General features: G+C 38.5%; 1 long non-coding RNA gene across 1 annotated transcript; it reads left to right on the top strand.

Moving 5' to 3' along the window:
• Positions 1 to 2,904: 2,904 nt before the first annotated feature.
• Positions 2,905 to 11,564, top strand: LOC144305365 (uncharacterized). The gene is made up of 3 exons (XR_013372391.1): positions 2,905 to 3,884; positions 11,026 to 11,222; positions 11,323 to 11,564. It is a non-coding gene; the product is annotated as an uncharacterized LOC144305365 (long non-coding RNA).
• The last annotated feature ends 8,985 nt before the right edge of the window (positions 11,565 to 20,549 follow it).

The raw sequence follows: 20,549 nt of genomic DNA, 5'->3' as shown, positions 1-20,549 counted from the left end.
ATGGAAAAGCAATGGACAAGGAGTTCAGAAACCTAGCTTCTCATTTCCCTTCCTCCATGCTTTTCTTTTTTGAACAGGCGAGAATGACATCTATCAAAGGAGAGAGAATGGGGAAGATGCTAGGAGTTTAAGAGATTATTTATTTCAGGATTTCTTACTGTGTTTTTAGCATTTCACAAGGTGTCAGGAAGTACTAAAAGATCAACATGCAAAAGAATTCTGAAGCAAAAAACTTTGGGAAATGCTAGGTGACCCAAAGTCAAACAGGGCTCTTTACTAGAATTCTCAGAGCCTTTAATATTATATATATATATATATATATATATTATACAAAATACTATATTATTGTATTTCGAATACAATTTGACAGGCCTGATCTCACCAAACTTTTTACCTTACCAAGATGAAAACTGAAGCCCAGGAGGATTAAATAAAACGATCTGTTCGTGGTCTCCTAGTACTTGAATTATGAAGACATGACGACAACCCTGTACTCCTGACCCCTAGTTTCAGTATTCTCTCTGCTATGTTGTCTAAACTTTGGCGAGCTCCACATTCTACTACTGAAAACATGGGGAAATTAAATGTCTTCTGACTCCCTGTCAGAGATACTATGACTAAAATGAGAAAAAGTACATAAAAGATCCTATGTGAGTTATGTGAAAACTACGAATATTTCACATTAGTATACGAAGAATGTGAAAGTATGTGAATTAGCCTAACACAAATACTTAGTGTGAAAACTGATGTCTGTATTATGCTTTTGAAAAACTATCCAGTTACAAGTCACTCATTTTGGAAGCTTCATATTTCCTTTGTGAGGATGAGTTAAAGTCTCTCCTTTATGCTGCATGATATGCATGGAAAAAGTGGTCTCTTGAGCACTAGGGAGTCCATGGATAAGACTCAGGGTGCCCAGGTCTTTCTGAAATTATATTTTTAATTCTCTGACCATATATGTGCTTCCCAGATTGTAAGTTACCCCATTTTTTTTCAATTTTATAGGAGTTGTAATTAAAAAGAACGTGAAGCTTGGAACAAATAGCTCTGAGTGCCCCAACTTTGAGTCAAGTCCTCTCATAAAACTTGCTGAAACGTGTTATTTCAGCTGAAGCAGCAATACTGCCCCTTTCCCCCATGGTAAAGAAGTCTAAAGCTAAACATAAACCTACTATATGATCCATTTGTTTTTCTCCTAGGTACTTACCTAAGAGAAAAGAAAAAGCATCAGCCTTTCACGTAAACACTTGTCCATAAATATGTATATCAACTTTCTTTGTAATAGTCTCAAACTGGAAACAATCCAAATGTCTGTAAATAGATGAGCAGGTCAACAATATGTGATCTATATCCATATAGTAGAACAGGACTCAGCAATGAAAAGGAATGGGGTCTCGAAATGTGGAATCACATGGATCCATCTCAACATAATTACACTGAAAGAAGCCAGACCAAAAGAGTACCTACTGTGAGATTTAATTTATATGAAATTCTAGAAAATTCAGACTAATCTATAGGAAAAGAAAACAGAGGAGTGGTTGCTGGGAGATAGGAGAAAGCGGAGAAGGCGGGAGTAGGGGGTGGGTTATAAAGAGGCATGAGGAAACACTGGGGTGGGGGGTGATGTCTGTGTTCATTAACCTGATCATGTTATGGTTTCACAGGTCAGTAAACATGTCAAAATTTAGTCAATTAAAAAAATGTAATAAATTATAGACTTTAAGAAAGTGCAGTTTGTTGTATATTAATTATACTTCAATAAACTTTATTTTAAGAAATAAATAAGAAAAAAAAAAAGAAAACTAGGCTTTCTTTGCCAAAACTGGGAAGGCCACTGGAGAAAGAATGATACTTTGTGTGAATTATAAAGCTTGAGGAGTCCCCGTCTCCCCCATGACAGACTGCCCACATGATGCCCTAAATGAATCCACAGCTGGGCCTTTCGTCAAACCCCCACAGCCAGGAGAAACCCTCTTTTTCGTCCCTATTCTGGGGGACAAGGCATCTACAGAACAGAACTGTTTCTAAATGGTGTCTCTAGGAATTACTGCAGTGTGTATATACAGGCAGCTCTCGTAGCAATTAGTTCTCTGGTATGGTCCCAGCTCTAACCTTTCTTCCTGTGAAATTTCATTGTTGCTCAAAAGCTTTAAAGCTGCTGTGTCCAGGAATATTTTTGCCAGCAGCATCCAAACATAAAAGAGCTTCTAGTGCTCAAAGGAATGACTCCGAGATATGTTTTCTTCCTAATTGACATAGTTACTGAGCATCATCAGATTTCAGAAATTCTGTTGAAAGTGCCTGTTTTCCACATTTATATGGTGTTCTCAGTGTGGGAGCACTAACAAGATAGAAATTTTGCACTATTAAACTCAGAACATATTTTTATTCATATTATTTGTGGCATGTTTTTAAATGAAATGAATCCTTTTAATAAAGCAACTTTAAATTAATGCACGAGGCTAGGTTCTCACTATTATTTCTCGTCTGCTGGATGGAATACACAACAGCACACTTGAAGATGTTAACTCTCACAAAACCTCTAAAAGGAAGGCGATCTGCAGAGAAATAGCAAAGGGCAGAAATGGCAATGTTGAAGTGGGAAATGCATAAATCGGGGATCTGAAGAGCTGAGTTCAAATTCTCACTTTGTTTAATTAACTGTAACACTTTGACAAATGAGCCATCGTCACTGGGACGTGGATCCCTTATTGATTAAAAGTTACAATAGATGTTCCAAGAATACTTTCCAGTTTTCCACTAAAGATCAGTACCTTCCTGGTGGCATAAAGTGGGACCAGGGAAAAAAATCAAATTGTCCTTAATTGGACCTTCCTTTTATTCATACCACTGTATAAAACTCTAAATTTTCTTCTTGTATTAGTTAGAACAACAAGTGTCCTTTCTCACTGATGTTTCTAAAATAAGGTACTTTTGTGCTTTCTAGCTCTATGCACCAGAAGTTAATGTATACAAATATGCACTCGACATTATTCATACAAATATGTCTTTATGGATGATGCATCCATATAAATGCCTTGTAAGGAATACTCCGGAATACTGAGTTTGGTACCCATTAGCTATAGTTGAGGTAATTTAGGACAAATGTCCGCATACGTTGACAAAATGAAGTTTACTATAGAAATAGTAAAATAAACATGACAAACACCTATTAAACAACAGCCCAGCGGGTACTTTCATTAGATGATTTCAGGTTTGAAATAATACCATCATCTTGGCAATTTGGGAACGCTGGATGACAATTCAATGCCTGGAGCTTAGAATTAATATTTCTCCCCCTGTGGAATGTAGCGTTTGTGCATACATGCTGCACAGAATCTAAAAGATTTATATGTTCAAGCCTATTTTTATTCCTATGCCCCATTACAAAGTAAAACTTCTTTATTTTCAGGACCCTATTATCTAGTACTTGACCATGAATGCTACATATGCAGTAATTTTCTCTTTTCAATGGAATAGTGAAGACACTTTTCAGAGTACAGGGATGGACGGACATGGAATTATAGAAAACGTCACAAAAGTGATCACAGACAGTCCTTATGTGACACCAAGGAGATCTTCACCCCCAAAGTGTTCTAACAGCCATCAGGAATTCAAAGAGCAGTAAAAAGAATTTTAGTGGACTCCCTCATAATTGATCATTTCTTTCTTCCTTTTTCTTTTTTAAAGATTTTATTTATATATTCATGAGTGACACAGAGAGAGAGGCAGAGACACAGGCAGAGGGAGAAGCAGGCTCCCTGCGGGAAGCCCGATGCAGGACTCGATCCCAGGACCTCAGGATCACGACCTGAGCCAAAGGCAGACGTTCAACCACTCAGCCACCTGGGTGCCCCAATCATGTCATTCTAAGAATCTCTAAGGTATGAATCACCTGGCTTTTCAGAACCTCTCTCTCATTGTTTTCATCAGAAAAATCTTTAAAACTTTCCATTTTATATGATTATTTTCCAGAGCTTCCTATATAAGAATCTGCTATATGAGAGAATTTGAAACAATGCCCCAATTTTCCCCTCAGGTGGTCTGCGCCCTCCTGTTGGCCCTGGTTTCTTCCCAGCATCCTTACTGATTGAGCCTGTATGCTGGGCCTTGAAAGCACTGCTTTTTGTTTGTTGTTCAAACAAACTCTCTTTAATAGCAGCACATGTAAAAGAAGACTTTAGAATTTAATTTATTCCAGTGTAATGAGGCTGCCAAGAAGAGATCAAGGTAAAAGTCAACCTTCTTTCTTTATTTATTTTTTTTTAAGCAGAGCCTGTAAGAGCCTGGCTCTCTCCAGCCATCTCCGCAGTCTCCTCTCTCTGACAGGCAGCTTATACTCCATCCGTACTAAACCACTTAGAGTGCCCATCAAATGCCTCGTTCCCAGGCCTTTGTACATGCACATGTCCTATTTTCAACGCCATCCTCCTCTTCCTCTCTTTTCTCCCAGCTACCTCTAACTTGTCCTTCAAGCCTTGAATCAGGGCTTCCTCCCAGAAAAGTCTAAGTCTTGCCCTACAGCCCACCACCAGCTCAGCTGGGGAAAAAGGTGTGTGTCTATCTGTGTGTGTCTTGCACCGTGTCCTCGTTTTGTACGTATGAAAATCTCAGCCCTCGTCTCTCTGAATCACAGTTATCTCTGTGAAGATCCACATCTCCTAAACAGATAGACAATGATCTCCTTTAGCCCTCGGATTGTTTGTTCCTGGCTCACCTCTAGAGCTCATCACACCCTTGGCCCTTACCAGTCACTCAGTTCATTTGGGATGAGTGAATGACCCACCTACTGAACCTAGGGTTTTAATCTAGAGAAGAGGACTCAGAGAGGTACATGAGAGGGGTCTAGATATCCTGAACTACTGTCCTTTTTTTTTTCTTTCTTTTTTTTTTTTTTCTGAACTACTGTCCTTACCATAATAATAGCTAATCTTTGTTTATCGCTCAGTAAGTGCCATGCTATCTTTCAAGTTTCTCATATATATCAAGTCATTTATTCCCGGCCAAAACCCAATCTGGTGGTATTATTGCCATCCTCATTTTGCACATGGAAAATCTGAGTCACACAGAAATTAGGGAACCCGCACAACCTTGAACAACATAAGGTGGATTTGGGTTTCAAACCAGATAGTCTGACCCAAGAGGCCATACTCTCAGCTACTGTATTCAGTATTCTCATACTCTGTATTCAGTCAGAATACAGAGATTCTGACTAGGGCTGCAACTGTAGAAGAAGACATTATTTCCAGCATTTAAGTCTAAAGCTGGCATATATTTTAAGCTCAGTAACTCTCTATGACTTGTTCAGAGTATTCTAAAGGCTGGAATCTCACTGAATTGGCAATGGCCTTTGTCTCAACAGAAAAACAAAACAAAACAAAGCAAAAAATAAATAAATAAATAAAAATTTAAAAAAAAAAAAAAAAAACAACAACTAGAGTTATCCAACAATGGAATGGGCTAGCTCTGAAGTCATTCCTTCGTAAAACTGTTGAAGCCGAGACTAAGCTACCACTTGGTGGAAATTTGGGAACTAGAATTCACACCTCTGAGAAAGATTAGATACTGGTGAGTTGTCAGCATTGATACCAGCGTAAGTATGCTTTGGTCAGCCACGTATTGAGATACAGTGACTACAGTATAGAGTTATCCAAATGAGGTCATTGAACTTTTTCAAATAACCAAGATGCTATTCAGGCCCAAATCAAAAATTTTCTGATAGTAGGGATACAAGGCACTGCGAAAAGCATGTAGGCTAAAAGGATAGGAAACATAACATCAGTTACTCACTGATCAAGTGACAGTGTCTATATCATTTCATCTTTCAGAGTCTGAGTTTCTTCAGCTCTAGGATGGGGATAATAATAGCTTCCATAGTTTTGATAGGTGAAGATCAAATAAAAGTTTGGAAAGGGTTAGAATGTGTTGTAAATGTAAATTGCCATGCACCTGGCTGGCTCAGGTTGGTGGGGTTTGTGACTCTTGATCTTGGGGTTGTAAGTTCAAGTCCCATGTTGTATGCAGAGATTATTTTTAAGAAATAAAATCTTAAAATATATATCTGTGTGTATGTATATTACCACGGAGATAGGAAAGAGATACAAAGTTATGAGGAAATCATCAATCAATGTCATGCATATGTATATATGCGGATGCTTATTCAGCCCGTAACTATTATCAGCTATGGTGACTTTTGTAAATATTTTCCAGTATGATTCAGGTATCTTTCTCAAAAATGTCTTAGTCTCATGGTCTGAATATATGGTTAACCTTGTATGAACTAGTATCCCTTTCTGGACGATATTTTCTGTGTCTCAGCCCTTATTGCCATAATCACAGTATATAAGTAGCCTTGACTACTTAAAATTCTTAAGTTGCTGAGATCAGAGACACATTCAGAATTTTAAGGCTGGTTGTAGGAGAATCAGCCTCTTTCATTCCTGCATCTTCGTATGTGCTCAGATAACAGCAGAACATGCGCAGTGACATTTGTTTAGCCATGATAGCAGCAGAAACGCCTGTACGTGCAGATTGGGACTGTGGCCTAAGCTCAGTGGCAGGCAGCCTGGATCAAGGGAAGAAAAACTTTGATCCTAGGTCACAGAGTTGCCACTGGGTGAAAAGACACTTTACACACCAATCAGACAAATCGTCAAATAATTTTAGATGGAATTAAACAGTAGCATTGAGAATGGGAAAGGGCAGAGAAAAAAGCTAAAATAATAAAGAATAGTAGGAAGAAGTGAAATGAAAAGATGAAATTCAAGGAGAGAAAAGACAACAAAGCGAGAAAAGGAAAAAACTCACTAATGGTGTGATAAAAAGAATAAGTCCTCTACCGGCTTCGCTGGACAGATGAAGGGGCTCCCCGAACCCCACATTTCTCCAAATTCCCAGAGATGGATTAGCAAAATAATATAAACTGAGCATAAATTTGCTGACTGTGGTAGTGTGGAGTCACCTTGGACCTCATCAGCATTGCTAAACATCACCCGTAACCTTTCCATTATCACTGAGGGTCTGCTCAGCACCAGGCCCAACTGCTCCAATAATTTCAATTACTTTCCCTGACAAATTTTATGTTTCATGTATTTTAGTGGCCTGATAATTATGATTTCTCTCATTTCTCGCTATCGAGCTTAATGGGTTCCAGCATGAGTGTGCAGTTTCAGAAATGAAGTTCCACTTGAATTCACAAGTTATTATCTACTTTCATTAATGGAATTGGAAAAGAGAGAGTGGAAAAGAAATAAAGAATGAGGAAGAAGGAAGAGATGAGTGAGCAGGAAAAGGGGGAGAAAAAAAGGAAAACAAAAGGCTAGGATAAAAGAAAAAAAAGAACAACCAAAGGAGAAAGAAAAAGTGTAAATGGAAAGTAGAAAGGAAAATACGTTGACTTTTTTTTTTTTTTTTTTTTTGGATAGGAAAAGCACTGAATAGATTATTTCTGTTATTAAACTCATGGCTGATGAAAAGCAGGACGTGTTGGAAAATTTCCAGGCTTTGTGGCTAGACCACATAGGGTTAAAGAGCCTAGTTCTTTCATTGACTAGCTGTGAGATCCTAAGCATGTTACTTGACCTCGCTGAGATTCATCTGCTTTCTTCTTTGTGTGAATAAGAGCACCGACTCTATGAGCTAATTTCCCTTCCTCTTTCTCACTCCTTCTTGTGTGTGTGTGTGTGTGTGTGTGTGTATCAACAATTTTTTTACAGAATGACAACTATAGGATGACAACCGAGAAATTGTGCTGGTGCAGGCAAATGGGCTTTCTGAGAGCTGCAGAGCAGGGGACAGAGATGAATGAGAGCTTAGGCTGCCCGGGCATCCATACAACTTTCCTCCCCCATGAAGATATGACTCTACTCCCACTTGTCTGGCATAAGGAATGGGAATGTCCAATTTTGAACAATGGAAGCCTTAGTAAAAAAGATTATTTGTGGCAGTGTTACCTGATTACCATGTAAGCCCTCGTGAAGCCAGGTGACACCAGAAGCTGTGTGATACCTGTTCAGGTGCAGATATGCTCAGTAGGTTGCAATTTCTCCAGCTTTGTGGAATTCTGATTTCTGGCCAATTAATTGGTAACTTAATCTGACTTACAGTGGGTTTATGCATGTCATCTCTCACAACCAATATTTAATCCACCAGAAAAGATTAATCTGGGAAAAGTAGGACATAGAAAGATTAATCCCTGACTTCATGAAGCTCATAATCTAATAGGGGACATAAACATATAAATAAGTGTAATAGAAAATGAATATGATAAATGCGATAAAGTGGTATGTTGGATCTTATAGGCTTAAGGAAGGAAAATGTTTTATCTATTATAAAAGATTATCTTTTAATACGGGCCCAAAGATTTTTTTTAATTATTCTTTTTAATTCCAGTCAACACAGTGTAATATTAGTTTCAGGTGCGTAATATAGATCTCAACAATTCCATATAACACCGGGTGCTCATCACAACAAGCGCCCCTTAATTCCCATCACCTATTTCACCCACCCCCCACCCACCTCCCTTTTGGCAACAATTTGTTTTCTGTAAGTAAGTTTGTCTTTCTGTCTTTCTGTTTCTCTCTCATCTCTCTTTCCCTTTGCTCATTTGTTTTGTTTCTTAAATTGACATTTGTCTTTATCTGACTTACTTCACCTTGCATGATACTCTCTGAACCTCCATAGTGTTTTCCAGAGTGGCTGCACCAGTTTGCATTCCCGGCAACAGTGTAAGAGGGTTCCCCTTTCTCCACATCCTCACCAAAAAAGGCCCCAAGTCTTAAGCCAAAAGACTGAATCTCTAGCTTTACAATTTCAAGCATTAATGAACTATTTGGGAAAATAAAAGGAGGATTACAGCATCCTTCCCTATTTTCCGGAAAATACATCACATAGATGGCAACACCTGAGCCCTGTACTGCAGGCACTTTTGGTGATAAAATGATAAATATAGAGAAAGAGAAAACAATATTCAAAGAAACATTAGAATTAATTAAACATTGTAAAGGTAACAAAAAGCAGTAGTAAAGAAAAATTTAAAAATAACCAAGCACGGAAATAGCTACACAAACGAATCATTTAAAATATGTTTGTTCTGTATTCTGCAACAGAAAAGGGTATCAGTTTTCTCCAATGATCCTAATAGGGACCCTTGAAAGACAGCTAATCTTCACTTTGGTTAAAATGAACTCAAAATCTCTGCTCTGGTTATGGCAAACTGAAGGAAAAAACTAATTGGGCAACATGTCTCTCTCCCATCAAGTACCTTTCTGCCAAGGCAACTGAAGACAACTTGAAATTTCTTAAGGTCATCTACACTTTTCTGTGAATATATTTTAAAAGACCATTGTGTGGGAAGGATTAGATCAGTCTATCGATTGACTGGCCCAATCATTATTGGCCTTGGCTTTCAGAAAAAGCACGCACCCTTTCAAAAACTGTGTGTCTCTCCCACTCCAGGCACTGTGAGTGGCACAGGAGTACAATGACAAGGGAGCAAATCTTGTTCTTGAAGCCCTCATGCTTCAGTTGCAAAAACAATCACACACAGAGTGCTGTGGTAGCTGATGGGGGAGAGAGGTAACAACGAACTGTGTGACAGGAAGGCAGCAAGCTTTAAGAATAGGTCCCATTTCAACAGGGTCTTGAGGAATCCCAGGAGTTTGCTCCGTGGGGAAAGAAAGGAAAGGAGTTCAGACATCAGAAGGTCTGCACAAACCGCTGTGGGCAAGATTCATTAAGTATTCAGGCAGGTGCTGTTTGTCCTACAGCCTGTTTATTGACTGTCTCAGTACTGCTTGCCTAAGATAATGTTAGTAGCCTACAGACAGGTTGAGTAGTAATTAAAAAAAAAAAAAAATATATATATATATATATACATACAGATATATGATTCCAATATGCAGTGTTCACACACAATTGAATCTGCCTTCTTTGGGCCTTTATCTCAGCAGGATCACATTAGGTCCAAATTAGGAGATTTGATATTATTGACCTGGTCTCACCATCTTTTCTCATAGTCTACTTTGCCTCAGATAATCATGACAGGGAAGCACTGAATGTTGGAATATACATGGTGAGTAGAAAGAACCTAAGGGAATCTGGCCTCCCTGTGCTTGGAAATCACCAGTCAATGGCAGCCTCTCCGGGAGGCCTTGATCCCAAAACTCAATTAGCAACCATGAATCCAAGATCTAAGAGGCAGGTCTTGGATTTCTTTGGCCCATTTGAGCCAGTTAAGAGTCCTGCCTTAGTTTCTATCACCCCTACTTTGGTCATCCAAGGATCAGCTCTAATTCTAATATATATAGAAATCCTGAAAAGTTGAATATTATATTTAAAGTAAAAAAAAAAATTCCTTAGTGTGGTAAAAATGACTACTAAGGCACTTTGAAGAATAGAACCTTTCTCACCTCTCCATCTCTGGAGTTAAAAAAATTAGCAAAGGATTTCTTTCCTACTTTTTGGAAGTTATTCTGTGTTTCTTAAACTGTAGCCATATAAATTTTGGAGAAGCTCAATCTATTCATATGTATCACTGAGTATGAAGAATGTAAAGAATCCCCACGTTGGCTGAAAAATTTTGTTTCTCATTTTTTTTTTTTTCTGAGACCATGGAACCAGTTGCCTTCTGTGATTAAATGTAATCTTTGATATAAAGTATGTGGTAAAAGTATTCTTTTAACCATTAAGATCATATCTTTAATGTTCTTTACATCTTGATATCACCCTCAAAGTTTTATGGATATTTTTAATTTGCACCTGTTGAAAATCAGACCCACAATAAAAATCTAATGGAAACAGAAATAATGGAGGTGTAGTAGATGTTTTGTAACAGACTTGTGGAATTTACATGTCTCCAGTGTCCACCGCATCCCATGGTCCCTGTCCCAATGTCCCAATGAATTATTTAGTAGTATGATTTGTCATGTGAAATAATACTTGGACCACTCATTAAAGACTTGTTATATGTCAGATGCTTTACATAATTTAAATCTAACTTTCACAAAGACATATTTATCATTGCAGAAAGCAACTCCAGGAGCTCAAGAGACTTACCTAGGGTTACAGATTCAAGTTAATGCAGTGCAAGGATTTGAATCTATGAAACCCAAATTCAGAACCAGATGTTCCCCTCTTCTGCCAAATTGCTATTCCCAAGACTATCAAGAGGTCAGAAGAAGAACTCACAGTCCACCTCTTTCTTCCGGCTAAGTAGCAATGGGGTCAGGTCGCATAACCACTTTTTTTTTTTTTTAAATCATGCATGATATACACATTTTTTAGAAACATTAAAATGCCAATTCAATCCTCTTGCTTTAAAAGATCCTGGATATTATCTATGCTGGAGAAGAAGGAAGAACATATCTGCCTTCGAATGGTGGAGGAGTAAGGAGGACTCCCGGGTTGAAGGGAGAGGATTTTGTTGCAGGAGAAATTTGGAATACGGACTTTGGGTAAGGGAAAAGTTCCGCTGCAATGCCGTTTGACAGAAATATGGTGCAAGCCATGGATATAAGCTCATACTTAATTTTAAATTTCTTGATAGCCATGTATGATAAATAAAAAAACAAACAGGTGAAATCAAGTTTCACAATCTTTTTTATGTAATCCAATGTATCTGAAGGATTACCATTTCAAGACAGAGCAACACAAAACATTAATGAGATACTTCACGCTCCTTTTGTATATGAAGTCTTAATGAGGTCTGGTATGTATTTTATACTTAAAGAACATACTTATTTAGAGAAGTCACATTTCACATTCTCAATAGCAAAATGTGGCTAGAGGTTACTGTACTGGACAGTGTGGCTCTAGCGGCTTAAAGAAGCCTTGGACAAAGAAGGTAGTCAAATGGATTTTGCATTAAAATGAAATAATTTCAGAATGGGGTGCTCAGGGTATAGACATTTATATACTGATAGCTGGAGAAGGATAAAACTTTCATAAGCTAGGAGTGAGGTGAATATAATATAGTTATCCACTATAGGGGATAGTGTAGAGTGGAATGACGAGAAGAAAAATAAATATTTGGAGAGGAGGCACCTGATATCCATTTTCTAACACTTACTCAACAGAAAGATACCTTCAACCCATTCTACTGAGGAGAACACTGAAGTTTAGAGACAGTCATTGGCTCAGGTTTCTACTTTTTACTACTCCACGAATCTGCGACTACCCTAAATCAGTAGTTTGTATGTTCCTCATTTGCACCGCCTGCAGTAAAAAAAAAAAAAAAAAAAGAATAATCTTCCAGCCAACCTAAGTCTATATTGTTGACATGAGGCAGACAGAGGGGATTTGCAGAGGGCAAGGTGGGAGGAGGATACAAAGCTTGCAAAGAACTGTGTTTCAAAGGCTGTAGCTACAACCCTAAGCCTTTAGGGTGTTGAAGGCAGGGAGCCAGGCCCCAGGCAGCTGTTCTGCTATACAGTTTTTATTCTGGGGACATGTACCTGCTGTTCTCTTGGCACAGCTGAAGATAAAAAGCAAAGGATCAGGTTTGACATGCAGTCAGAGAGCATGGGTAGAAGAACTGAAGAAACCGTTTCACGTGACGTTGGTTAAGAATCAGAGGAGCTTGTCCAATGGCCTGCTCTGGATATTCACATGCAGGGATAGATTCCTATCCAATTTATACAAGCTCTGTATGTTTCCTGGCTTATATTTTTAAATATAAAATAAAGCAAGCATCCTCTAAACTGTCCATGTGAAAAAATAAAAATAAAAAAAAATAAACTGTCCATGTGGAGTGCAGATAATCTACATTCTCTGGGCATAGACTGTAAAGTGATCTGCTTGTGCCATGGTGGTGAGAGGATTTCTTACCACACTGTTCCCATCCTGTCTCTTCTATGAGAACTGAGAGGAAGAGAAAGGGGGCATCAGACAGCTCCACTTAGCCTTACTTTTGTGGAAACAGCTTTTCATGAAAAGGAAGTTATTTTCAGGTAAGGATCCTTGCAGACAAGAAAGAAAAATCAAATGAGCTGAAAGTTACTAAGACCTTCTTTAAAAATGGAATCATAATGAATTCTCATTTCTATTTGGATAAGTAGTTCACACTTAATGACTTACCCTATAGGATTATAAGAGAGTTAGATAGACTCTACTCATTCATTCAAAGTTTCCTTCAGTAGTTATTTTTTAAGCACCTATTATGAACCAAACACTCTTCTAGGCTCTGGGTGTACAGTAGTGTGGCAAAGGCTCCTGGTTGATCCTTGAACCCATGTTTTCCAGACAAACATGACTTGACTACATTTCCCAGCATTCTTTGTGGTTAGGTTTATAGGTATGACTCAGTACTAGCCAATGAACTACAAGAGAAAGTGTTACCTCTGCTCTTGCCATGTGTGATTTTCCACAACCTTTCACCTGCCACAGTGACCTTGGACGTTGTGGTGAAGGTGGGAAAACCACCTGAAGAGGGATACAGAATCCTCACTTGGAGGAGAGCAATAAGAACATTGGTTTTAGATCAGAGATGAACTAGAAACAAACGTCTACATCACAGCAGCACCTTAAATAACATAAGTATAAATAACAGACTTGCTCTGTGCCCTCTTGGTCTTACACACAAATGGAAAAAGACAATAAATAAACAAGCCCCAGAGACATTGGGGGCATATATGATCATAACATGTTAAGCCTATATAGAACTCCTCATAGCTCAGGTTCACAATAAAAGATTAAAAGTGGTGGTGATACAAATAATTTACATTTGACCATAGGCTAAAGTATCTCTTCATCCTGCCCCCTTTCCCAACATGCACACATGCTTCTTTTTCTCCCCCCCAAGTAAAGTCTATTCGTTGAAAGAGTGATGGACTCCAAAGTATGTGAAATAAGAAAAACCATATCATCTTAGATATTTCAGTTCACTGTTTTCTTTACTGAATGCTAATCCATTTGTAGAAAGATATAAATGCATCTTTTTCCCCCCAGGCAATAATGAAACATTGGTTGCCTGTTAATTTTCTCCCATGAACAAAAATAGAAATGCTGAATACAGTGCCTAGTGGTAGAGCAGCAGAAGGATAACTGAGGTGGTAATCAAAGAGGTCTGAGATCTAGTCCTAATTATGTGATGTTAGTTAAAGTAGCTACTTCTGAAGGCTTGGTTTCCACGTCTACAAAATTAAAGGTTTGGGCTAAATGACCTGTAAGATTCCTCCCAGCTCTCACATTTCTATTTCTATTTTCAACTTAACACCCCAAACTTTTATTTTTTTTAATTTTTAAAAAAAAATTTTTGGCATTAAATAGTAGAAGTATAGCTCAGATGCACTGCTTGGGAGACATGCTTCGTGGTTTACAGGTTCAAATGATAGGACTCAGTATGTGAACTCTGAATCCTTGACTCTCGGTTAGAGGCCTGATGCCTTGTCTAGAAAACAGAGGCCAAAGAGACATTGGAAAATTTCAAGTGATGCAGAGATTCTGTTTGAATTATCCAAAAAACTGCCCAGGACTTTCACTTCCTTTGACCCCTGTCCTTCTGAAGCAGAAAACATACATACGCATACGTACACATATAGATGTATGTGTGTGAGTGTGTGTGTGTGTGTGTGTGTATTTGTGATTCTGATTTTCCAAAGCTCTGAGCCTCCTTTGTCCTTTGAAGCGTCAACCTTTCACATTAAGGACTGTATTGTTTTTAACAATTGGGTCTTTCTCCCCAGCTTTCTGCCCCCTGCTCAGCTTCTCTCTTCTCTGTGATCTAACTCAGGTCCCCCTCAGCTGTCTGGCTCCTGCTGCTGTGCATTGTGATTGCACGTACTCTATGCTTTCCTTACCATGGTGCCTTTGATTCAGATACAGACGGATACATTATTGATTAGGGTTTGGCTGCTGCTCTTAGCTTGCTGGTGCTGCGCTAGTAACTAATAAGCTAGTAAAAGAAGACTGAGGAGAGCCTAGCTCCTCTTTAAAAGCAAGTAGATAACAACCCCACAGTCTCCATCTTGGAACCTTTAAGAAATGCTACCTGCTTTCCTGCTAGGAACTTTAGTTTGTCTGGTCAAGCACCATTACCTCACAGAGGTCTGTGGTCCACCCACCAGGCAGTGAAGACTCCCTGGAAGAGGAAATCTGCATAGGTGGAGGCCCATTCTTTGTTCCACACTGTATTCATGGTTGAGCTGCTTTGCTAAACATCCCTTTTAAACCCTATGTAGCCATTTTGAACCAGATTCTTTACCATCGTATTTAATTTTTGCCCCCAATCTATGATCACAGTCTCCAGGCTCTGAATTAACACCCTTCTTTTGATACTAAAGGCTGCTATGCTGGGAATTCTCTCCAGCTACTCACTCTTTGGCATCTTTTCTGGTGCCTTAGAGAGATGGCAGGAAAAGCTATAACTGAAGACTTTTTAGGGTATTTGAGTGGCTCAGTGGTTGAGCATCTGCCTTTGGCTCAAGTCATGATCCCGGTATCCTGGGATCAAGTCTCGCATGGGCTCCCTGCAAGGAGCCTGCTTCTTCCCCTGTGTCTCTGCCTCTCACTCTGTGTCTCTCATGAATAAATAAATAAAATCTTAAAAAGAGACTTCTTTAAGTTTTCTTCTTCTTTAGACATTTAAATGCCCTATTTCAAAAAATCATATTTTCAAGTGATCATATACTTTAATCCAACAATTCCACTGTTATAGTTCTGTTTGCAGAAGTGTGTGTAGTATATGTGGACATGCATCCACAGCCCGACACACAAACATGATTATTCTACCTATAATTGCAAAACCTGGAAAAATCTTAGGGACTATTAAATAAGTTACTAGTCATCCATAGAGTTGAATAATATGCAGCTATTTAAAAAGTCATCATACACACTGATTTAAAAAACAATCTGTTATTTTATTAAAAGAAATCCTACTTGTGTAGGCTAAACTCTTTGTCAAAAATTTTATTTACTACCTATCTGCTTATCTTTTGGATGGCCTGTCCATCTATCCTCAACTAGCTATGCTGGTTTATGCATAAAGCATTCAAAATTTTGCTGAGCTGTAGATAAAATCTGTTAATAGCAACTTCCACTAGAGCCAGTGACTATGGGAAAAGGAATCTTAGAGTTTACCTTTCTGGGTTTTTTGAATTTCTAACTTCATGCAGATATTGCTTTTATTTTTGAAAGACGTCATGTCAACTAAGGTGAGCTGGACTCTGATATCATGGAGAAACCCTCTTCTTTATTTAGTCCTTTATTTCAACATCCTTATAAGTCTGGTTTAAAAATGCCCTAATATTAAGGTTTAATAGTTACATAAAAATACGGTGTGAGTCACTTTCCTGAAAATGAATTTTGAAAGATGAAGAGAGACTTATGGGAGTTAGAAGTCCCTGAATAGTGAGAAGACAGCTAGAGGAGCAAAAGAAAGCACTGCGGAGGGAGAGGAGCCCCACCGAGCTCTTTGTTTCTTCAGGTCGCATGAAGGCGGTGAGGAGGGCCGACTGGTGGTTAGGGAAATTGGATTCCAGCCCCGCTCTGCCATTTCCTACCCTCCTGCACATGTCACTTAACCTCTCCTAACCTCAGTTTCCTCATTTATAAAATAAGGGAATTGTGTTGGATGATTTCTGAGGCGCCTTCTAGCTCAGAAATCTATTAAATTCTATGAAACATCATCCTTTCTCCCACCACATAATTGGCAGGAGGTGGTAATGAAACAAGGTCCAGGATATAATTCATCTTTCAATGTACATTTTCTCTGTCCTTCAAAGGAAAGTAGTTGGTAGGTCTCATTTTTCCCCTCCTGTAACCCTGACCGGAACTGAGGATAAATTCCTTATACAGGACCCCATGGAGACTTTTATATGCTGGAAAAAAACTAAGCTGGCCCAGAAATACCCTTAGACAGAGCACACTTCTAGTCAGAGCCAGCAAAGTCAGGCACAGTGAATAAGCCATAGGCTAGAAAGAATAATCAGGTATTTTGTTTATTTGTTGTTTTTTTTTTTATAATTTTTTAAACCAGAAAAAAAATATATCATTTGCCATGTGGAATTTTGTAGTATGTGGTACTTTCTATCTTATCTGATCCAGCCCACTTATCCTATTTAAAGCATTTCACCCCTGCTAATGTTTTCTATTTCAAACCTACAGAGATGAAAAAAGCCTGACCTGGTTCCCACCATTCCAGCAGACGATCAATCAGGTCTCCCCCATCCTTTAAAGCCCTTGGCTTGCAGTTATGGAAAGAGATAAAGTCACAAACTTGGATAATCACTATTTAATGATATGACCTATGAAGGCTAATGCACTTTGTAATAACTTCTTCAACACCTATCACATAGTTTGCATCATTCTAAGCATTAAATATTCAAAGGTCAAGGCCCTACCTCAGGAAGATAGGGGGGTGATAGAGGAAGAAAGGGGAAGAAATCAACATGATGTAGCCATAATACAAGTTTCACATCAGAAGGATGGGCCAGAGCTATGGAAAGACAGAGGAGGGGCCATTTAACCTAAAGAAGATTCATTCGAGCCGAGCCTCAAAGGTAAATAAGCAATAGCCAGGTTCTTTGCTGCCAGTGTCTGACCTTACTACGGCAAGGAAAATATCTTCATCTGTTCACATGTGATGGCCCCAGGAGAAAGCAAGTATACAAAGAGCAAATAGGTCACCTGGAAACCAAAGGATGAAGAAAGACCCAGGAATAGCAGAGCTGATCTGGGAAAATGAAAGAATAAGGCAATTTTGAGCAAGCCAGGGGAGAATGGGCCCTCAAAGGAAGAAGCAGAGAAACAGAACAGGGTAGGGGCAGGATGAAGCATTGGGACAGGGCCGTGTCTCTTAGATATTGCAGGTTTCATTCCAAAATGGTCTTGTTTACCTTATCTGTTCAGAGACTGAGTAATCCTACAAGATACCTCTCCTTTCAGATAAGGTACTCCCCTTCCCAAGCCGTCATGAGCACAGCAGGTTTAGTCCTGAAGCTTTGGCAAAGCGGGACAAACCTAGCGGGACCACTAAAACACAGACACCCTGCTGGGGTGAAGATGAATGGAAATGCAACTGGGAAATATTTCACAACCAGGTGTGAATGAATGGAAAAACAAAGAAAATATTTCTGTCACTGTGAGTGATTTACACTAGATTCAGACTAAGACTCATAGCCACATGCAGGAATCAGCTGGAAGTCACACGTGAAGGAGCAAATCGTCGTATTTTTTCTTAAAATAATGTGTACATTAAAATCAAATCAACAAATACTTTTTAAATGATTTCCCTAAATGTTGTCATTGCTTGATTTATTTACTTTTCTTCTAGCAGAGGTCAGAGCCAGATTGCTGGAGTCTAGGAGCGAGGGACAAAAGACAGATATTAATGGTTGACCGATGCTTTTTTTCTAACGAGTAATATAAGGGGCTCTGCATCTTTCCAAATCCTAAAGTGTATCCCATTAGCCTGAAATTTCTGAGGACACAGGTGATAAGTTTCTACAAAAGTCCTATTCAGATGCCACTAATAATTCAATACCTGAAGCTACTAATCTACGTGTTCTAGCTAGGTGCTTTGTGAAGTCATGCAGAAGGAGTAATTTTGCTTTGTGATTATACAGGAAGAATCAAGGTAAAACACTACTCTGTTTTAATGCTCAATAAGATGTCAAAGAGAGAGAGAGAGAGAGAGAGAGATTAATGACAGACGTCTGTTTCTTTAAGTGTTGACCTGAGAATAGAGAAATATTTACCAAGTCTTGAGTGAGTTCAGGGTTACAGTTAGAATACCTGAAACTTTGCACAACAGGGGTCTTGTGTTTTAACTTCTGAAGGATTAACGGTGCTCACCATTTTTTCAGCTTCTTAATGGGTTCAGCTGCAGTGCTCTAAATATTACCATAGGGTTCCAGCTCTATTGCTTATATGGAATTAAGGACTTAAGCTATATAATTTTATTTATCTTCCAAATCACAAAGTGGAATATTCAAGATCTTCTTCAAGGCCCCTAATTGAGTTGCAGTGATAACACAAAAGTAGAAACAAACAAAAACCTGAGCTCCTAAGTCTCAGATCAATGTCTTCTGTAGATACCACTGTTTCCGAAACAGAAGGATTCTAGAGAAATCACATCAGAGAAATCTGAGGGATCTCAGGAAAATCACAACCTTTAGAGAAATCAGTTTTCAAAGCTATTTGACTGACAAAGCCATGCCTTCTCCCTGGCTTCATCTCAGCCCCTGGAGCTGTCACATTAAGAGGCTGTGTGATTTTCACGCAGTGTGTGATCAGCAGTGTGGCAGGCAACTTGAGGCCACCTAGGAACACAAGGGAGTGTGATCATGCATATGTCCCAGGAGCAATTCTAGAAATGAAGAAAGAAGAATAAATAAATAAGAACTGTGCATAGAAGAACCTCATGCTGTGGCTTTCCATCTGTAATAACCAGTCTGATACTTAATAAATGAGCAAATATTTATTTTAAACAATGTAGATCCTTAATGTCATGTAAGGAGCTATGGAAGGTAGAGCCAAATAATGAAATGTCCCTTACCCTCAAGCAGCTTATGATTCTATCTTAATGAAGCACATTCTTGTCTCTGGTCCACTGAAATGTTAAAAAAAAATAAAAATAAAAAATAAAAGCTTCTTTAACTTTATCTTAGAATCTTCAGATGTTTTTTTTTTGCTTTAGATGGGATATGATTCATGCTGTTTGGGTCATCACCAGTATAAAATGTGTGGGTTTTTTTCACTATAAATATTAAAAGATATGAAAAGATAATTGATGTGAGTTGTCCTTCCTGAAACAAGTCCAGGCATATTTATACACAATGATGCTCAGGAGGTGCCAGAAATTAACTTTCAATTGTCCATATGGCACTGACTTGAGGGAAAGTGGTCTATGTCAGCATGAAGGGCAGCGTTGTCAGATGACTGGATGGCTTTTCATAGAAGACAAAACACATAAAGAAGAGTAGAAATGGAATTCTATCTTCTCTGAAGTGTGTAGATACTCTTATGGGGGAAAAGGTAGCTCTAAGGACAGGAGTTAAGTATCAGTGATGGCCATGGAGGAGAAAATTAAGGATCTGGGACTATTTTCTGGCCTAATTATAGACACCATCTCAGCAGATGCACCCTTAATCAATGAGTCTTGATAGCAAACTATTCTTGGCATAAGATGGTAGGCATTCTAAAGAAAATCAGAAGGTAAATGATTTTTCATAACTCTTGGCAACCCTCAGGATGTCTTGATATGGATTAGTTATCTATCACTTATCTTCTTGCCCGGTTTTAGAGAAGCTCATCATTGATACTCAGTCATTATATTAATCCCTATAAAACTGTTGAAAGTAAAACCATAGTATTAAAAGTGCTTATTTTGCACAAAATGAATTAATGTCTTGCACCTCAAGCTTGCCAAGATTTAGCCTCTAAAAAAAAGTCATTAATGTTATATGTCACTTTCCATAATATATTCCGGAAAGTTATGAGTAAATATTTTGGGGGAATATCAATCACATATAAATGCACTGTGAGAGTTGGCTATTTAAAGTGGTTCCATCTAATTCAACAACTTTTACTAAGAATTGATTTCATTGCAGGCA

This window comes from Canis aureus, chromosome 35 (genome assembly GCF_053574225.1).
Source record: "Canis aureus isolate CA01 chromosome 35, VMU_Caureus_v.1.0, whole genome shotgun sequence".
Taxonomy (NCBI): Eukaryota; Metazoa; Chordata; class Mammalia; order Carnivora; family Canidae; genus Canis; species Canis aureus.
This window is presented reverse-complemented; position numbering and strand designations above follow the sequence as displayed.